Below are 6,000 nucleotides of genomic sequence, written 5' to 3' on the forward strand. Positions count from 1 at the left end.
GTGGGGTTCGTTCACTGCGTCACTGTATTGTTATTTTCTCCGATATTTTATAAGTTAGATACTTTGCGCAATACTTAGAGGACGACAAAATACACAAAAAGTAAGAAAACTCGTTCTCTATCTCTGAAATTCGTTGAGTATCTTTCGAACCTCGCAGTGACGCAAGTGCAGTGAGAGTGCACCTTTAGGGTGGACTGACTCTTGGTCAACTATTCTTTTTTTTGCCACATTCTACGATCTGTACCCCCGTAGGAAGGCCTGGTGGAGGCTCTAGGCTCGTTCTCATTTAAATGTCGAAATGCTGTCGCCTGACTTTACGCCTTGATATGGAGCAAATTATAGACAACATCACTGGCTCCTTCAATTTTCCGTAACCCCTGTAATGTTTTACAAAAGATGCACCACAACATTCGTATTGGTTGATGGCTTAGGAGGTTATTATAGCCACGGGTTGGATTTCACACCCTAAAAAATGGCTGTCGCCTGAGAAGAAACAAAGAATTCAAGTATTAGCCAAAAGTGTAACAATTCAGTTCCCAGAATGATTGTTCGGCAGATGAAACCAGCTACCAAGGCCCTCTGCCCAATCACGTCAGATCGCTTCTGTCACTGATCTTGGAGGCTGTGTGAGGTGGTTTATGCCGACATTTCAATGAGAACGAGTGTCTACTCCTCTTTGTTGTACTGAATGCCTCTATCTGTATCAATCTTACAGCTTGGCTCTCTCCCCAACTTCGCCAACAGAGCTTCCTCCAGCACAAGAGACTGTGTCGAGTGGGTTACTTTATACAGGGAGAAAAGGCAAACAGATTTCCGCTTGGCACGTTTCAGGAAGAGTTCAGGTATATTTTCTGTCGGAAAAAAATATTTCTTTTAGTTGTTTTAAAAATCATTTTGGCGTTGGACTCCTTATGTCTTTCTTTTTTTTCATTTATCGTCCAATACTTATTACTGTTCTTTTCGTTGCCTTTGAATTGGTGCTTAATGATTGTCTTGCTTGCATGCTGTTTCTTTTTTTTCTGATTAAAACCTTGAATAAAAAGTTTTTTTCTGACGAATAGACGCAATTCTATCACACGATATAACCAGTTAATCAAAGAAGAACTATTTGCATGTATAGGGACAGTCACATAGCCTCTCCAAGTCTTCGTGGATCGGTAGAATCATTATCCTCACACGAAGTGGTGAGGAAACGTACTCTTCTGGCCGGCTAATTCCCCTAGCGTACTATAGACTCTATTTGTCCAATTTCTACAATTAGACCACCGATCCACGAAGCCTGCAGCTGGTAGAGGCTAACAGTCACAGACAACATTGTACAACAATACCTATGTGAGGTCGTGTACACCCTGATTTTAAGAAGAGGGAAGAGGCATGTATACAATAGCTTAGTAGTGATAGCATAACTTCAAATGTTTTGTTCATCCATACGTTCGCTTGTCTACATGTTATAGTGCTTCGCCTTTAGTATGCCATGTAACACTATGCAACATGCAAATAAAGATAATCATTAGCAACAAACACAATACTAAATCATCATCATCATCTCAAACTTTTCCAGGAATGCCGGCATTGACTTGATCAAGGTAAGTTTGCATTCTAGTAAATATAAGTGAAATGCGCCACCTTTTTTTTTTTTTTTTTTTTTCTTTTTTTATTTCTTTATTTGAATTTACCACATGCAAAAACAAGTGGAAGGGAGGACAAAACAGGTGTATCAACACCTTTACAAGTTGTCCTCCCAAAAATATTTGAGCATATCTTCCTTCGTCATGTGTGCATATTTCTGATTTACATGTGTAGCATTTTTTTTTTTTTATTAAAAACAACAACAACAACAGTACATTTGTCAACAACTAAGACAAGATTTTGTACAGTTGAGTACCATTGCACATGGAGGGATAACATATACTGGTGTGTCTGGACGAATTACATGCAGTACATGGGTAGTGGAACAGTTAGAAGAGACAAATACATGTAGTACATCTGGGGAACCTTAAGGAATATGTACAGTCTGATATTACACTATGATCAAAAATGGAGAAGTCTAACAGTAGGTGCAGTTCATGCCAAACTATCAATAGAAAATTTGTACAATCAATCTACATTGGCTGTCGGTCTATCATGGAATATCCGTTCTTCGAAGTCCTTTTCAAAGACATTAAAGAGGCTAGTAATGCACAGGTGTGGGTCTTTTCTAAGCCAGATCCAAGTTTTAAAGATTGTCCATTTAGCCACAGTAACAGTAAAGGTTCTATTTTTCTGGTCTTTAGCAGTTATCAAATGATCAATTTTTCCAAATAAAATCTCCTGCAAAGTAATTTTTATGTTGGGCAAGGGTACAAATGTGTTAACTAATTCCCAGAAATTACACAGTCTTTCACATTTAAAGAACATATGCTCATAATCTTCTATGCTTCCACTGCTACATAGTGTACATGTTGCATCATATATGTGTCCCGTTTCATCTTTGATACCCCATTTGTGCAGATTGTGTGCACATGGTAATATTCGGTGTAATAGTTTGTAGTTTAACTCTGCTAACTTAGTGTCTATACAGGTCTGTGTGCTTAACCATCTCCAGATATTTTCCCAAGCCAGGGTTTCAGTAGGAAATATGGATTGCCATTTTTTACAGCATGTTGGTTCCTTGGCCTGTGCCTGCACTAATGCATTATAAAACAATTTGCAGGTGTTCTTGCTTTTGATTTGTTTTGTTGTTTTACCATCAAATATACATGGGGTAAGGGTGTTAAGCTCTAATCTTTGATAAGGAATTGGGCCTCTATGGTTTCTTATTGCATTCTTCCATGTAAGAGGTATAGCTTGAAACAGAGTTATATATTCAATAATACCATTAGGTCTTGTGTTTAGGTTAAGCTGAGGGTAGTGATCTAGAGACATGAACCTGTCTAAGGGGAAAATGTCTTTTACGAATATTATGTCATTTTTTATCCAGGTTGGGAAGAAAATTGTTTTACCTTGTGACCTTATATATTTGTTGCACCATATAGTTTCACCCATTATTTCACTTACACTAGAGGGTTTGTTCTTACCTCCTCCACCAGCAGAGTGGAAGGATGATATTACCTGTTTATAAAATGTCGGGAATTTACTCCTGTCAGGACCATCTTTATCAGAAGTAAAGTTCATATGCAATAGCAAATTGTCTTGACCAAGGGAGTTTATAAATGTTAACGCAATAACTTTCCATCTTGCGTTGTCATTTGTCACTAATCTTGGTATCCAGGATGCAAGTAGGGCTTGTCTTTGGAGATCTAAGTTTGTCAGGCCTAATCCTCCCTGCTCAATAGGTTGGCTAACAACATCTCTTTTAATCTTATCTTTTTTACCATTCCACAGGAAAGTAAATATTTCTTTCTTTACAATGTTTATCACCCAAGGTGGGGTAAGAATCATAGACATGTTATAGATTATTTGTGAAAGGGCAAGGGATTTTAAGACAGTAACTTTTCCATATAGAGTTAGGTTTCTACCTTTCCAGATTTGAAGTGTGGTTTTCAGTCTTTCTATCTTTTTCTCCCAGTTTAGCAGTTCACATTCATGGTGTAGGGATGAGTTACAGAAGTATATACCTAGGGATTTTATAGGTGTCTTTGGCCAAGATATACCCAAGGGGGTGTCTTGTCTGTCAACATAGGATCCAATCCATAAACCTTCACATTTTTTAACATTTAGATTTAGGCTTGAAACACAACAGAAATCTTGAATAAGTTTGAAGGCATTTTCCATTGATGTAAGGTCAGATACAAACAAGGTGGTATCATCAGCTACCTGTGAGATTTTAATGTCAACAGTTTCATTAGAATGGGTTTTAACTTTAATTCCTTCCACGTCTTGTGCCTGTCTGATCTTTACAGCCATAATCTCTACTGTGAGGATGAATAAAAGAGCAGATATGGGACAGCCTTGGCGTATGCCTTTCTTTAAGGGAAAGAAGTCAGATAACCATCCTCTATTACTGATGGTGCTACTAATGTCATTATACATGCATTTTATTGCACTGATAAACGAGGAGCCAAAGTTGAATTTTTCTAGAACCTTCCACATAAATTTTCTATTCAAAGTGTCAAAAGCTTTAGTAAAATCCAGGAATATTACTGCTCCAGGGATATTTTGGGTTTTAGCATATTCAATAACATCATTAATTAGTCTTACATTTTGTCCAATGAATCTACCCTTGATATAAGCTGTTTGGTCATTATTAATCAACTTGTGTAAAACTTTCTTAAGTCTGTTGGCAAGAACAAAGGCAAATATTTTATATTCAGTGTTGAGAAGGCTAATTGGTCTCCAATTATCTAGGTTGTGGCGTTCATTTTTTTTTTGTGTATTAACCTTAGCATTGCACGTCTTTGCAAAACAGACATTTTACCTTCTATCAATGTTTCCTGAATAGAATTATAAACTAGGTCTCCTATATAGGGCCAAAACATCTTTAAAAATTCTGAGGGAATGCCATTAAGGCCAGGGCTTTTGTTTTCTTTCATAGAGAAAAGGGCATCCTTACATTCATCTTTAGTAATTGGTTTATCTAAGAATTCTCTGTCAGTTTGGCTCAAGATATTTTCTAACTGTACACTTTCTAAGTACTGATCTATGTCTATATCACTTATATTGTCTTCCTGGTATAGTTGTTCATAGTATTCCTTACATTCACTAAGAATATCTGAGTCTCTACTAATCTCTCTCCCATCAATGGATAACAAGTTAATATCCTTGTCACTTCCTCTTTTCTTTTCCAAGTTTAAGAAGTACTTAGTAGGTTTTTCTCCCTCTTCTCTCCATTTGGCTCTAGCTCTTACATATGCTCCATGTGATTTTTTCATATAAAGGTCTTCTAATCTAGATTGTGCTTGCTTGTAGCTAAGTACTAGTATATGGTCATTAGTGGGATTACTATCTATTTCACTTTGAAGGGAAGACAGTTTTTTCTCTAACCTCTCTATCTGTTCTCTGCTTTCTCTGGCTTTCTTGGCTCCATATTGTTTTGAAAACTCAGTTACTTTAATCATACATAAATCTAGTTTATCTCTATTTGATGTAGTGATCTTATTACTCTCTTGTTGAATTAAGTTACAGATTTTCTCAAAGTATTCTTTGTCTCTTAATAAATCTACATTTAGTTTAAAAGTTCCAGGGCCTCTGGCACAGTTATGGAATTTGAGTTTTAGAAATATAGCCTGGTGGTCAGTAAGTATTGCAGGTCTTATATCACATTTGCCAATTTTTCCTACAAGGGTCTTGTGAATTAGCCAAAAGTCTAGTCTACAGGCTACATTTTTTGTAAGATTACGCCAAGTAAACTGTCGGGTGGTGGGGTTAACTAACCTATAGGCATCACATATTTCTAATCTAGAACATAGCTTTTTCACAACTTTAGCAGACCTTCCTGCAGTATCTAGTCTACCTCCCTTTTTATCAAATTCAGGATTCAATACACAATTTATATCTCCACCACAAATTAGGTTAGTAGGGTCTAAACTACTTAACCAATCTGACAGTTTCATAATAAAGGTATTTCTTTCTTTAACTCTATTTGGGGCATAAATGTTAACTAAGCAAAACTCTGTATCATCAATGGTGCATTTCAGTAGAAGGGTTCTTCCATTATTGTCTAGGTACTTACAGTCTACTAACATAAAATTGGCTGAAGGCTTAATCAATATTGCTACCCCCCTGCTACAATTAGATCCGAAGGCTTGAAAACAAGGACCTTGCCATTCTCTAGATAAAACATCTCTTGTCTCTGCAGTGAAATGCGTTTCTTGAAGGAAAACTATGTCAGCCTTTTGTTTTTTTACATATGATAATAATGACCTTCTTTTGTTTTTTTCAAGCAGTCCGCGGGCATTTAGTGATAGTAAAGATATATCGTTGGAACTAATATCAGAATTCTGTACCTTTTGTTGTTGTTTATGTGCAGTGCACTTTGGCCTAACGTCGTCACGGCCGTTCATAAAGTCCATAGCCATAAGT

Source organism: Branchiostoma floridae, chromosome 17 (assembly GCF_000003815.2).
Source record: "Branchiostoma floridae strain S238N-H82 chromosome 17, Bfl_VNyyK, whole genome shotgun sequence".
Taxonomy (NCBI): domain Eukaryota; kingdom Metazoa; phylum Chordata; class Leptocardii; order Amphioxiformes; family Branchiostomatidae; genus Branchiostoma; species Branchiostoma floridae.